This window comes from Cibotium barometz, chromosome 7 (genome assembly GCF_041138505.1).
Source record: "Cibotium barometz isolate CiBa-2024 chromosome 7, ASM4113850v1, whole genome shotgun sequence".
In the NCBI taxonomy this organism is placed as follows: domain Eukaryota; kingdom Viridiplantae; phylum Streptophyta; class Polypodiopsida; order Cyatheales; family Cibotiaceae; genus Cibotium; species Cibotium barometz.
Genome location: NC_141052.1, coordinates 39,672,909 through 39,689,174, shown reverse-complemented (window position 1 = coordinate 39,689,174; position 16,266 = coordinate 39,672,909). Strand labels below are relative to the sequence as shown.

The 16,266-nt window shown below is 39.9% G+C and overlaps 1 pseudogene; it reads right to left on the bottom strand.

The window, feature by feature from the left end:
* Positions 1 to 350: 350 nt before the first annotated feature.
* On the bottom strand, positions 351 to 2,116 carry LOC147636992 (uncharacterized; annotated as a pseudogene).
* Positions 2,117 to 16,266: the final 14,150 nt, after the last annotated feature.

Below are 16,266 nucleotides of genomic sequence, written 5' to 3'. Positions count from 1 at the left end.
GGTAATATGGAATATGGCTAGATGGTAGCATGTAATGTTATTTAGGGTGGTGATTAGTAGCAGATGATGTGGTGAGATCCTGTGCATCTAAGGAGATAAGTGGGCATTAGTGAAAAATGATAATGTGGAATCATGTAACATAGACAATGGTAGGGAGTCACTAGTCAAATTGAATGGTAGGGAGTCACTAGTCAATTCATCAAGCAGTAGCCAATTGTATCAATGTTGATGAACAAGTGACTCCCTACACCCTTTACCATGGTGGAGATAGTGGAGATTTTATGTAATCTAAGTGACTAACACAATTGAGACATACAATATAAAACTGCTGACTACGATGATGATGTTGATGTATCTTTTCCCTTATGTAGATGTTTGTAAATCAATGAGCACCTCTGAGATTGTAAAGTATGTTATAAAGAACGCCATGTTACATGGTCTCTCATCTTTGAAAAGTAAGAAAGCCATGTTACATGATCTCTCCTAACTTCTTGTAGTAGTAATTGTAGTGGCTTTAGCTTGATTAATGAACTGATGAGGCTTGGGTTGAAGCTGGTTGAGCAGCTTCAAGGAAGTCTTTCCACTTCTCACATTTGATGTTGTCTGATGGGTCCATGCCATGACAAAGCTGCCTCACTTGGTACTGGAGAAACCTTATATTCTCCAGCGTTTGCCCAAGCATGGACACTGTGTCAAGCCTCTCTCCATGGGGCACTAAGCTCTGCAAAATGCGAATGCGTTCGCTGAATCTCTCACGCTGAGTACGGGCAGCAATGTTCTGTGCGTCCATGGCTGTCCTATGTCTCCTGCGAGCTTTCACAGGTGGTGTTTTCATCGCCTCACTAACATCATTATTGGCTGCCCAATTGAGAGGAGAATGCCCCCCTACTTGAGCTTTGTACCGCATTGCACTGATCACGGCCTGAGTTGCAGAAGGGTAGCTCATTTCCTGCTTTTTGCTTTCTTGCTTTTCCTGCTGCATTGTGGCCACAGAGTCAGACTGAGATGCCCACACATTTGGGCTTGCATTGACAAAACCTAGTGAGGTTGACACAATACATGGCGATTCAATGACAGAGAAGGGCCTCTTCTTGCCTATCATGCTGTCATGAAAGCATATATTCATTGGCATAGATGATGAATACATGCTTTGGTTTGCATTGAGCTCATAAGAGCCTGCGTTTAAGCTTGTTTCTGATGATGATGATGGCGAACTAGGAGCCATACCACTAGATCCTGGCGAGCTTTCATGCTGGCTTGCAAATTGCAACCTCCCTTCTTTGCCTTAGGCCCTGATTTCCATGCCTTCTCCTTGCAATGGCCAACCCCAAAATTCGCCTCTCTCAAAGGTTCACATGCAGCAGAAACAGCCATTGAATGAAACTCATTAGCAATATTATGTGTCACATCTGACCCCACAAAACTCGCTGCGGCTTTGCTTGGAATAAGCAGATCATTCGTAATGAATCCTGACCCAGTGCAGTTCTCCACATCACCCTCAGCAGTCATACAAGGGCCTGATGGGGTTACTCCATGGTACTTATTTGGCAAATCAGTGAGAATTCTAGTCATTCTAGAATGAGTGGGGCAGAATGAGAAGTGGGATTCATACAGTTGAGAAGCAAGGCTCACTTAGCCTGGCATGGGCAGCAGATCAACATCTGCAGCAGATATATCCCCCTCTAAATCAACATGTTTACCAGCTTTTGGTGTCGCAGTAATGGGAGGCCAAGGCATGGACATAAGTTTTTCTGCAAATGCAAGGTCTTCTTTATTGGGCCAAGGGATGGATTCAATATCAAGCCTGAAGCGGTCAGCAGCTGTGGGTTTAGTGGTGGTATTAGGGGTGTCTGATATAATGGTTTGCATTAATCCTCCAGAGGAGGTGGAGTGAAGGTCAGGATAGGCTATCGAGGGTCCACTGACATGGCAAGATTTCAAGGCAAGAACAGAACCAGGGACACAAGACGAGGAAGAAGTAGGATGGGGAGATAATACAACTTTCATGGAGCCCATTAGGTGGAGTAGTAGTAGTACTGAAGCTAAAAAAGGAACAGTGTAACAAATTGCAAGGCTACCTAGAAGAGTGCAAAGAAAAACCTGGAACAGTAACCGAGATGAGCTTGGAAAGGAGAGAGAGAGAGAGAGAGAGAGAGAGAGAGAGAGAGCAGTCTAGTAACACTTTAGCTCAGAAACTGCCTTGGAAGCCCCAGACTGTGCAAGGAAAAGTAGGTACAATGAAGCTCCATATCAATGTGCAATGCGGATCAGCTTTAAAGCGTTCATAGATGCAGTAATTAGGATTAGTGAGCAATCCATAAACAAGTAATCGTAATTATGATAGGCATTAATAGGCACATAATTAAGTTTGATCCGCGAAGAAATGCACGTTCTAATTTGGCAAACGTATTGGCTGTGTGCAAAGGATAACCTTGTAAGCACGATACTGGCAACCTCCGCGTAGGGTGCAACGGAACTGGTGCGAACCGCCTCGTGAGTCGTTATCTATATCAGAGGTCAGCGGAGAACGCGTTGGCGGGTCCTGGAGTGCCCGCCGTCAAGAGCGCACGCGAAAGTATGGCACGTTGAACGTGCATGGATTCTTCTAAGTTCTAAGGATGGGCGGGCAAAATTGTCCGTCCATATAATCCGCCCGCCCGCTCGGTGCCGACAACGTACAATACATTTCGGTAGAGGAGACAACACCCACGGCGGCTAGATTTGGCGCCACTTTTCAGACTCGCCCACCCACTCTTCGTGGATGGGCGGGTGAGTCTTTTTCGAATGGGCCGGGGCCCAAAACGACGACGTCCTATTTCAAATCTTCAAGGATGCCCTCGCTGCTATGAAATCATTTGGTATGAAATACCTTTATATGAAATGTAAGAAGGAAAAAGATTTGTTCAAAAATTGTGAAGTATCACCAAATAGTAATCTTTCTCCACTTAGTACATCTTATCACACTAGAACTTTGGACAACACTTACAGACACAAACTTTTATTATTATTATTATTATTTGCGAGGAGAAGTGACTTCCACCTCTTTTAGGCTTCCCTTACTGTTTTATATACAGGTATATATTTTATCATATTTTTGATACATAATAATCATAGAAAAATATGCTTGATTTAATGTGTGCAGAAATCATAATAATGAAATGTGGGAATGTGCCAAATGTTATTTTATGAGTTATTTTTGTTGGCCACGTGCGAGATGTTTGTACAAATTATTTATGCATGCTTGTGCATGGCGTTGCCATATTCCTAGCACATATGCTAGATGAGTTTTGATTATTTACATTTAGTGTGTGAACAAGCTATAGTGTTTGAGCTACTTTTGTAAAAGTGGAAAAGCAAGCCCAATTTTGTACGCACAACTATTAATATCTCCTTGGGTGAATTATTGAATAAAAATTCTCAGCATACTCATGTCTTGGAAGTGGACCTACACGCATGAGAGGGGAGACTGCACCCAATAGTGTCTTGATGGCAATGTTATTCTATTTTTCTTGTTTTATGCTATGCTATGCTCTTTCATATCAATTTGATTCAAATCTATGCTTGTGATGAATTTTTTAGTTTTCAATTATTTCTTCAAGAATTCTTCAAGAAGTACAACAAGGTCCCGTGTGACAGTGGTATCAAGGCTTTGGATTAGTTCAATCTTCTTGAAGCCGATCAAAGACTTGTTGACAAAGAGGTGAAAGAGACAAAGGCAAAGGTGATTTTCATGATTTTTCAATTTAATATGAAGAAGAATATGTTTATGGTTATGTATAGTTGAAAGAAGGCTTGTTTTCAGCCATTGGACACCAAATCTCCATCAATCTATTGTCCAAGAGGTAAAGCAAGGTGGAAAACCATTAGTGGGTTTGCGAAAACCACAAAACCACCTTTAATCCCACTAATCCTCTTCATAATCCATTTGTATGGATTAAATCAGCTCTTGAAGGAGGTTTGAGTCCCATAATCGAATTGCTAAACCACTACACCAGGAAATCCATAATGAATGGTGTTCAATCTTCTACAAATCAATTTGTGGAGAAATCGCTTGTTGCAAGCTTCTATTTTCTTTTTTAGAATTAAAATTCAAAATTTTCCTTCTCTCTTCTTCTCCACCATGGCGGTGGCGCAACGTGAATTTACATTTCTCTCCCTTCTCTCTAATCAGCATAGCATGAATTTTCCCCCTTCTCTCTATTGCGCAACCGGGTTCTTACAGAGAACGTAGCTTTTAAAAAAAGAAGCTTTGTAAGCTTTGCTAAGATGCTTAATATTATAAGCTTAAGGTCCCAAAATTAAAGCTTATATTAAAACTATATAGCTTATCTTAAAACTATTCAAGGATCTCAAAGAGGAACAAGGGGTTTGCACAAAGGGAAAATTCAGAAGAGAAAAAAATTCAGATTTTACAAGGGCATAAAAAATCTTTAGAAAGGCCTTCTTCTCTTTTTCAAAAAATTGGAAACCTCTGGCAATAAAATTTTTGACATCAAGAAATTATTACCTTGGTTATCTTCTTCGATAAATTTTTCAGCTCTTTTGATAAACTCTTCAACAAGTTATTACTTGGATGCATTTCTTGAGCAATATTCTTGAGCTTTTGGAGGATTTTGGATCCATGGTTTTTAGTAGATTTTTTGACATTAATAAATTTTATTTTTCCCACTTACTCTTTGACATACGAGCTTTCGACTTTTTACGAACTGCAGGTGAAAGCTAAGTAATAACTACACTTTCTAAATTTTATAAATTAACAATTGAAGTTTGATATTATATTATAAAACTAACCTACAGATTAATATATGTAAAATCTCCAATGATTTACTAGTTAAGTATTTGCCTTGTGTAATTTGATTACTTGCATAAAATAAAAATTATTATTTGTGGATTCATTTTCTTCTAACTAATATTTTGAAGTCCAACCTAAGTAAGTTTCTCTATTTTCCATAATTTTAATCATCAGCAAATTAAAATGTCACATATGCTTGCAATATTTATGTCCTTTTAATGATGTATTTTGCAGCAAAGCTATCCAACACTTGTAAGTTGATACCCTCTATAGCTTAGTAAATAATTCCTCTAATATTTCTATGTAAACTTTATCTTTGAAATAGTGATTCGAGTACTTTCAAAGTAATAATAATGCATGAAGGATTTCGATGCATTCTTTTCTCTAGATTTGTGTGGGATAATTTCTGGTGGTATGGGACACTAGAATTTATTACACATAGAAGTCATTGATACAATGTCTATTATATTTAGAGAATATACTTGAATTTATATACTATATGTTACATAATGTCCACCCTTTTAGTTGTACGGGAACACCTAAATGCTAGTGTGCCATCCTAGTGAATTGGTATCATGGGTGACCCCACATTAAATACTGGTTACCTAGTGTTATTGGCATAGCTTGAGACCATGCTTGACGAGTGTAAGTTGTTGAGGTGTAACAAGTAGTGCCATGCTTGATAACTGTATTGTGGTCAAAGTGAAACAAGTGGACTATGCTAGACAACTGCACACACTCGAAAAGTGGTTTATGCAATTGATGTACCATGCTAATTGAAAGTGTAACAAGTGGTAATACACTCCATGTGACGCTAAATGATGTGTATAATGATACTCTCATTGTAGTGAAACAAGTGGGTAGTGTATACTGTGTTTATGCCTATCAACGTTTCATATTGGGATTAATTACAGATAAGGGTAATTAATTGGAACAACCAATATGTTTACGTTTGGGAGATAGGTGATGACAAGTGTGTGTATCGCACATAAGGGATCTTGTCTATATCGTATTATTTCATATTATTATTTGTGATTTGATGATGAGTGTGAGGGTCACCAATTTAGGTGGCACACGAGTTTTATTGTTACAATCCATCTTCACCCAAGCATCTGAGCCGTTGTTGTAGCATTTTATTTCACACATCTGAGGACAGTTGTTTCCTCAAACACAAGGACTAGTACAGGTATATATTTTATCATATTTTTTATGCTTGATTCAATGTGTGCAAAAATCAGCTTAATAAATGGAATGTGCAAATGTGCACAAGGTTATTAAGTGTGCGAATGTGCAAAAGGTTATTTTATGAGTTATTTTTGTTGGCCATGTGCCAAATGTTTGTACAAATTATTTATGCACGCTTATGCATGGCGTTGCTATATTCCTAGCACATATGCTAGAAGAGTTTTGATTATGTACACTTAGTATGTGAACAAGCTCTAGTGTTTGAGCTATTTTTGTAAAGGTGGAAAAGCAAGCCCAATTTTGTACACATAACTATTAATAGCTCCTTGAGCTAATTATTGAATAAAAATTCTCAAAATACTCATGTCGTGGAAGTGGAGCTACACGTCTAAGAGAGGAGATTGCACCTAATAGTGTCCATGTGATGCTATTCTATTTCTCTTGTTTTATGCTATGCTATGCTCTTTCATATCAATTTGATTCAAGTCTATGCTTTAATCTTTGATGAATTATGAGTTTTTAATTATTTCTTCAAGAAGTACAAAAAGGTCTTGTGACACCTACACTCAGTCCTAGTGGAGAGGACTGCATGTTAACGGGACTCGGCATCAATTCACTTAGAAGAATGCACTACTTGATGACACTAAGAAGATGAACCCTATATTGGCAAAACCCTCTAATGCTGGATCCGCCTACAACATTTTGAACATTCTATGGATGGCCTAGAACTAGTTAGCTTTTCACCGCTATCGAAGTTCCCACCGCCTTGCCTAGGACTCGATGTGCTTCACCATCGAACAAGATATTCTCCCCCACCCCTTTAGAAACTAGATGCTATTAATATTCAGCTATTGCTGACAACCTTGATCAGGCTTTATCAAGCAACATTTGCTCTTTTTTCTTTCAATTACACATTACTAGGAATCTTTCTACACTTTAGTACATCTTACTAAATTAGGAATTCAAATAACACTTACACATACAAACTTCCATGTACTTTAAATAGGGATATCTAATTAGGTTTTCCACATCCATTAGGTTATCCACCTTGCACTCAGTTGTTGCACACATGACCTACTCTTTTTGGGGCCTAGCCTTCAACTCTATAATGTGTTGTTTAAGTTGAGCAATGGTCTGGTCCTTTGTATTGATGGACCTCTAAACATACTTGTGGTGCTCGGACATCTAGTTGTAGACCTCACCCACGAGCTTATTGCTAGTTGCGTGCCATGGTCTCAACTCTTTGGAGTGTTGTGGGCGGCCGTTAGCCAGGGTGAGGTTCTTCTATGTTTGCACTTTGGCCCCCTCGACTTCGGTGTGCAGTACCTCCACATCTCATTTGTAGACAAGTGATTTGGGAGTCAACTTCAAGGGCTTGCACTTTTAGCCTATCATTGAGGGCAATGGCAACATTTTTCTGAGTTTCCAACTAGGCAATGGTGTGCCGGGAGGAGTGCTTGCTGGGCCACATCCACCTGTCCCTTTTGTCACGCCATGAATTCCGCTATATGTTGAGAAATATTGTGGAGCATGGAAGAGAAGGTGATGAGAAAATTTGGAAAGCGACCCTGAGAGTTCAGTATGGCCTCGGAGAAGCTTTCAGCAGAGGTGAGATTTCCATCCTAGATCAACTATGGGTATTAGTAAGATTCTGAGCTTCTTGTGTACTGGAGAATTTTTGATCGCCTAGCACCTTTGTTGCAAAAAGCAAGGTTTGAAGATGGGGATGTTGAGAAATTTGAGGCAGTTGTGACAGAGTTCTACACTAGCTATGAAAAGGCATGGGGTGCGACAAACTTGACACAATACATGGTTATTACTTGAATACCTACAGCTTTGAGTTTTTATTGTTGTTCAAAATATATTGTACGATACTAAATGTCTTGTTGTTGTTGAGCATTTATAGCACATTTTGCATGCACATGGAACCTTTTTTGCAGAAGAGTTTGGAAGCCTTGGGATTTGGTCTACCCAAGGCATGGAAAGATCTCATTGGCAAAAGCACGTTGTGCCTATCAAAGGGCCACTCAACATGGAGGAGGAGTGAAGAAAAGTAATCCCATGAAGCAACTATGTCAGTGGTGGTATAGGCAGATTCAAGTGAGGGCTCGTGTGAGGATCAAACAGTCTGAATCAGCTGTGTCATGTGCAATAAGAAAGATGCAGGCTGAACGGAGACAATCAATATATGTCTCCTCACAGGGAAGGCAGAATCATGCTGAATGGCTAAGACAACGACAAAGACAGGGCAGAGTGTGGAAGAAAATTGATCATTGAAATACATATTATAAAACAATGATGTAATTGTAAAAGATTTTTAAAGAACAAGAGCTTTCATCTATGTCCCATATAAATGTTTTCAATATATATACATTTCATAGTTTTGAATGGTAAGCAAGAAGAGTATTGAGAAATATGAAGAAACTTCTTAGCAATTGGAACAATCTAAATCTGTTAATCTGGAGCAGAGAATTCCCCCAGCCGAGCCCTTTTTGATGAAGTTTCTACAACATCTTCTTCATCCTCTATCAATGGCACAAGAGGGACCATTGGCCCTGCTGTTCTAAGAAGATGCTTCTTCTCGCAATCACTCAACAGATTAGGATCTGTGATTCCACATGCCAAGCCGTGAGCAGCATATGTTAAATAATATTTACATCTCAACGAATATACTCCAGGTCCCTCCCCAAAAATTTGAACAGCTGCTTGCCGCTCCAGAAGTATTGCCTTGTTTGCATTCAGCCTTAAGTGATAGCCACCTAAATACCTGGATAGAGTCTTTATCGCCATCAGAGGAAAACTTGCATTATCCTTGGAGAAGCTAGCGTGAAATATCACAATTTGAGAGAATTTTAGGCGATGTATATATGTTCCTAGTGTCGAATCGTGGCCCAATCCCGCCATACGCTTGCCTGAAGCACGTTTGAGGAATGTGTCTTCATATATTTCCAACTGAAAAAATAAAGGAGCATTAGCCAGAAACAACATCACCAAACATTTCAGGACAAAGTTGATAAAGCCAAATCCGCAATAAAAGTACGAAAACACAACAAAAAAAACTAACCTCTTGGTTCTCATCTGCTTCAAGCAAGGCGTCTTGCCATAAATTAGTGCTCGAACTAGGAACGGTTTCCGCTGTCTTACTTGGCACATCCCTAAACCCTCCCATGTTGGTAATATTCAGTCTTTCCCTTGCTTCTTGTAGCTCTTCCTCTGTGGCATCTTTTCCTTCATATTTAAGGGCATCAACATAGATCATCTTTAGTGTTGCTGCAGAAGCAGATAGGAACTCAGTGTCTTTCACATGGCTATCCACTAGTAAGTACTTATCTATCCCATCATCATCTACAAAATTGTTATCGACCTCCAGATTTTGGGCTATGAAAGCTATGCAATGGTCCTCCCTTAAGTTAAATACATGTTGTATGTCTATATATACTCTGAATCTCCTACTTGGTAGGAGGGGAGTAATGGCGTTGGAATGGGGGAGAAGTCATCTGATTCAATCACAAGCTGACATACATCAATGTTTTGTTCTCTCACTGCCTCAATATCAACCGCCGAACTGAGCTTCCTCTCTTCTTCAACATTGAACTCCTCAATCACATGAGGAGTGTCCTCCTCTTCAGCAACATCCTCAATGGTGGGACTAGCCTGACGAGAAACCGTGTCTTCACTTTCATTTGTTGCATGCGGCTCTGTATATTCTTCATCTGTTAATTGCACGTTCATGTGCAAGAAGCATAAGAAGGCATAAGAGTATTCCATCAAGCGGCATTTTCTTTTGTGAAAAGGGCATGGCAAAGTTCTCTTCTTATCACATGGTACCTTGTGCCAATCCCTATTTAACCTCTACTTCTTCTCTGGCGACACCTTGAGATTAAAATGAATGTGATTTTTCCCATCAATCATCACTGGATCTTCATTTGTGAGCTCATCAAACTCTTGCTTTGCCTCTTCAAAGTATCCAGGATGGCTAGAAAATGTATCCTCCAGAGAAAAATCGCAATTGAACATCAACGAAATTGAAGGATGCAAATCATGACGTCGACATTTGCAGAGGAAGTCATACAACAGAGTTGTAGGTGTTTCTTTAATCTCTTCGTCCACATCAAACTCGACTTGAACTTGCGCCATGGCTGAATTCAAGGGTGTAGATAAGACATGGAAAATATTAGTTCAAACAATGAATCAAAAGACAGTCGGTCTTAAACACCAAATCTCTGTGTGGTGAATGGATTCAACATAACGCGAGAGGAGATGCCAGAGGAATCCAGGTATTCCTCCTCGCGTTGTAGTGAATCTATTTTCCCTAACGCAAATAAAATTGCAGCTTTATCAAGGATCTCTTCTCGCGTTATGGTGAATCGATTCACCATAATGCGAGGAGGAATATTGTGCTTCCTATGGGACCTTCGCTTGCGTTATGGTGAATTGATTCACCGCAACATGATGACTTTTTCATCCTTTGGCGCCGCCTCTCATGTTATGGTGAATTACAAATAAAGATACTTCTCAAGTACCCATACTGAGAGAGGAGGTGTCAAACGAATTAAAATAGTCTTCCTCGCAGTCAATTCACCATAATGCGAGGAGTCATAGGTTTTCAATTCACCTTAACGCGATGAAAAGACAAAGCAAGGAGTTCTGCAAGAATGAAACCAAAAGAACGAAATAACAAAAGAAGAAGGAAGCACAAAAGAGATAAAAATACCAGGAAAACGAATTGTATACAAACGTTGCAGGAGATGGAGATAAAGGAGGTTGTCGTTATCTTTGATGGAGATGAAGGAGATTGGAGGTTTGTCTTTGTCGTTTGATACAGGAGGATGAAGGAGGATGATTGATGAAGGAGGGTTGGAGGAGATAGTCATTGATGGAGATGAAGGCCATTGGTGGAGATGAAGGCCGTTGGTGGGGAGATAAATGAGAATACGAACTCCAAGAGAGGCAATAAATGAGATGGGTATCCTAGAGAAGCAATTAAAAACCGTTTTTAATGCTATGCGACACGTCAGCATCGTGTTTTCACCCGCCATTCCATGAATGCCACGTGGCAGCCCGCCATGTACCTAACATGTGTACACGCTATAAAGACTAATCAAAGCAAGAGAGGCAATTAAAAACCCTTTTTAATGCTATGCGACACGTCAGCGTCGCCTAGTCGCCCTGGCAGCCCGCCAGCACGTGTGTTCTCTCTAAAGACTAATCAAAGCCGTTAATCATGCCACCTTTTCGTCCTCTTATCCATTTCGCCTTGTCCGTCCTCCTGCTTGCCTCCAGGTGACTTTCGACTACCCCCACAGTACTGAACCAATATTCCACCTCCTACATGACAGTCTCCATCCATTCCCACACATGAAATGTGAGTTTTTGTATCTTACTTGATTGTTTTGTAAGTTTCTTGTATATTGCTTGATTGTTTTGTTTTTTCTTCGACTGTTTGCCCTCTGCCATTGTTTTTTCTTCGACTGTTTGCCTTCTGCCATGGTGATTCGATTCACCTTAAAGCACATGATGGGCCATTAGAATCTCAATACGGCTCCATGTGTTATGGTGAATCGAATCACCAAAATGCAAGATGGAATGGTAAGAGATTCGCGATAATCCTCCTCCCATTGTAGTAAATCGATTCACTATAACGCGAGGAGGATTGTTTTGCTTTGACTAGCCCTTAGTCTCGCGTTATGGTGAATCAATTCACTATAACACAAGATCAAAGGGCAAAGGATTCACAATAATCCACCTCTTATTGGTGTCAATTTATTCACCTTCTACACGAGAGTCTCCATCCATTCCCATGCATAAAATGTGATGGACGTGTATTACTTGATTGTTTTGTGAGTTTCTTGTATATTCCTATTGTTTTGTTTTTCCTTCGACTGTTTGCCCTCTGCCATTGTTTTCTCTTCGACTGTTTGCCCTTTGCCATGGTGATTCGATTCATCTTAAAGCAGATGACGAGCCATTAGAATCTCAATACGGCTCTATGTGTTATGGTGAATCGAATCACCAAAATGCAAGATGGAATGGTAAGAGATTCATGATAATCCTCCTCCCGTTGTAGTAAATCGATTCACTATAACGCGAGGAGGATTGTTTTGCTTTGTCTGGCTCTAAGTCTCGCGTTATGGTGAATCAATTCACTATAACGCAAGATCAAAGCTCAAAGGATGCACGATAATCCACCTCTTATTGGTGTCAATGAATTCACCATAATGCGAGGAGGATTATTGTGCTTCAGTGGGCCTTCATCTCGCGTTATGGTGAATGGATTCACCATAACGCGAGGAAAGGCATATTGCTTTTTTGGCCACCCTCTCTCACTTTATGGTGAATTGTTAATCGTGTACTACTGAATAGCTAAGTTTTCTGCTCTTGCTTGCGTTTTCAGATGGCTCGTGTAAGGCATACCGCTAGACCCATTGACAATGCAGGTCCCTCATCTAGTGGGAAGAAGATGGGCACTCTGAATGCCTCAAGATCGAGGAAATCAAGCAGTCCTTCTCGATTATCCAAAATGCAGCCTAGACTAAAGCGTTTCGCAAAGCATTCATCAGCGCTGCGAGAAATCACAAAATTTATGAAGCACCCGACTGCTGCTATTCCAAGATTACCTTTCCAGAGGCTTGCCAGGAGAATTTGTGAGCAAAATGGAATTTTGTTTAGGTGGAAGGCATCGACCCTGTTTTGCGTAGGAGGCCACAGAAGATTGGATGATTGAATTTTTTTTGGATAGTTACGTTCTTGCTGCCCATGCACACAGGGTCACAGTGATGAACAAAGATTTTTTCAGCCTAGTAGCCCTTCATTTTAGATATGATAAGTTACTTAGACCAGTTACATTTACTGATGCATGAATGGTGCAAATTTTGGATGTCCGTCCTGTTCAAAAAGTGAGAATTGAAGAGGTGACCGAGGGAGGTCCAGATCATGAACATCAGACTCGGGCAAATTTTTTGACAAGCGCTCAAAGGGAACATCAAGTGGCAATGCTTGCATTACAAACAAAAAGAGAAAATGTTCGCGCACTCCACGCTATGAATCGGGAGGCGCTTTAATTTTTGTTGCCAGAGTTCTATGTACCCTTTAATATTAGAGGGCAAAGATGTTATTTTCCGATTCATGCTGAGGAGATAAACATTTCGTTTGATCCTAAAACTGAAGTCAACGACAAAGTGCTCAGATGTGTTTTAAGGTATACTCTTTTCTCTGTCCTGCCATAATTTTTCATTCTTGGCTCTTAAAGTTTATGCCTAACTCTTGATATGTTTCCTTGTGAAGTTTTGTTATTTCGCAATTGCCCGAGGATGTACAGCATCGAGTGTTCCAGATTGATTCGCTGGTCTCAACACTGTTGCTAGTAGAGTCAGTTTTGTACCTCGATGTGCTGAATTGGTTTCGGGAGGTCCAGCTGGACGATGCTCGAGTATTTTTTTTGGCATATCATGAAAAGTGAGTTTGTCTCTCTATCTCTCTTGCATGATGTTTATACGAATCACCATACACGAGTTATATAGTGCTTCCTTTGGCTTGAAACTAATAGAAATCTATTTAGATGTGATGCAATTCCCATTGGAATCTTGTACTAGTCGATGTGCAAGATAATGTTATTTACCTTGCAAATTCGACATCTGGTGTCCATGGCAATGTTTTGCTGTAACTTAAAATCATTATGATACATATTATTGTTTGAGTTAGAAGTCCGGATTGATCAGGATAATGATTGGTCTTTGTTTGCAGTGGTGTCAGGAAACTAATGGCAGCTTATGAGAGCCTGAGCATGGACATCGACACCCTGGATCGATCGACCATTCGAAGGGTTAGTGTGCCCAAACAAGAAGATGGTTACAACTGTGGGTGGAGGGTTGCACTTAATGCATTGTTGCTGCTACAGAGCATTTTTCAGCTCCCTTCAGAGGATGTAAGTATTTTTCAGCTCCCATACGCATGCGTACTCTTGTTTATCTTCTTGTATATTGTCATGTTGATCTTATTTATGCCTTGATGAATTGTGATGGCAGTTTCCATCCATGTCTTGCTACGTGGACCTAGACGTCCAAACGTTTAGGGAGGAAACGATTGCGAAATCAATCGAGGTCGCAGAAGTTATGCCTCCAGATGGCCCAATGGACTTCATCCCGCCCAATCCACAAGGGGGGATAGGCCCCCCTGAGCCTCTTACATGGGCTCCGTACTTGGGAGAAGAGCCATGGCTCCATCCTGAAGCCAAGTCCTATGGGTTCCAGTAATAAATAGTTTTTTCCTTCTTCCAACAAATGTACATTTGTAAATATGCAGCTACACATGTACATTTATATTTTTTTGCACATATTTAGTGTTATTGGAGAGAGAACATCAATTGTAAATGCACTTTTAATTTGAAAATCAGAGGATCAAATTTGCTATTGTGTTCCTTTAGTGCTTGTTTTCTTACTTTAAGCCATTTTTGTGTACATAAAAATTCAATTGGAAATTTTTTGCCTTCAATACATTGTTTTAAACAATAAAGCATTACAAAAGCAATGTTCTGAATAGATAAGTTTATTGCATATGGAAAATACATTGTCACCGTATACATGGTCACATCATATATCTTCTAGTGCCTCCAATTCATGTGGGGCTACAACATCTTTACAAATGATCTGATACTCTTTTCTTTTACTTAGCTTCCGACCATCGAGCTTGAAGCAAAATTGATCTGGAGGATTCTGAATAGCTACTTCTAATTCCTTCCTAACATATTCGAGAGTCCAATTCTCTTCCACTTCCAATGTCAATGATGGGTGACCCTGTCGAATCATAACTATATCTATCAAGCAAGAGTGGCTGCCATCTCTTGTATCTTGGTCCATGCTTTCCCAGTTGTTGTTGATCCATCGCCACCTTCTATAAGTAAATGATATGCACAGATGGTACCTGGCAATATAGTATCTGATTCCAAAATATCATTAGGATAATTTTTTGAGTATAATCAAATAAGCGTTATAACTGTTTCACAAAAATACATTTGAATGTTATAACACTCACCGAAATGCAATGTCGGAGGTGTTCAATCGACATTCGATCAAATCATCTCTCTTTGATGATTTCACTCTCCAACCTTTGTCAAACAAATGATCAAGCCAGGCTTCATCTATATCTTTGCACACAAAAGTTGTTCTAGTTTTTCTCAATTGTTTACAATCAGAAAATAAATCAACAAAGCATGCAATTGGAATAAACAAACTTAAGTGGACATTTCTTGCACCAATGCTAGGCTTCATAGCACATTTAATATCATTAAACATTTTGGTCCTGTATGACTCTATCACTTCTGTATCAAGCAATGGCCACTCAGGACTATCAAGTGCAGGCAACGGAATACGTTCCAACTTTCCATGTCGACTCGATTGAGTGGGCAAGGTATAAAATGAGTCATAGAAATATGTTCTACTTCTACTTCTTGCGAGATCACTTGGTGCACGACCTTCATATTGAAGTTCCCCCACCTCACCATGTACGACATTCAAGAATCCCGTCAAGCATTGTGCAGGCTCCCACTCCTGAAGATTGGATGGGTACAAATCTGTGCAAGGAAGAAAAATGTATATCAATCACCTTATTTGCAACATTGAAATACAAAACACAAGCACTTACAATGTGGTCTGTGTCTTGAAAGTCCTTCCAATGGTCCCACGTTGATCTCTTTTTGCATGAATACATGTTGGATCAACACTTCTTTGATAGTTTTCCCTCCTAGTGCCATCTTAAAGTCAAGGATCCTTCCTTTCTAATGTTTGGCCAAGTCTTCAGATGCCTTTCCCTTCACTCGGTAGTGGCCACGTTTTCCTGGCTGCATAGTGACCCAAGAGTACTTCCTGTATACTTGGGGAATCCATTCTTCGTTCTCGTCTTTTATGTTATACAACACAATAGATGAGATACTGCTCCTTGCTCGTTTCAGTCCACTTTCGGGTGCTATGAGAGATTAACAGACGTATGAGAAAGAAGAAGTAGCAGAAAGTGGATGACTGAGCTAACCACTTTTGTGGATCAAGGAGGGAAGAAGAAATGAGGGACGGTGTGTTCTTTTGGGCGCCAAAGATGTTTCAAGATTCAAAAGTGGAACCAAGTTGAGGGAATAACCAGGAGAATGTGTATCTATCTATTCCAAGCATTCAAGCTTCATTAGTTCTAGGAATGGTGGAAAGAATTTTTTAGTGCTCCACGTCTAACACAGGAATGTGGAAAACATTCTTTTATTGTGTTAGGTGCTGACAAAAAAACAGTTTAAATTATTTTAAGAC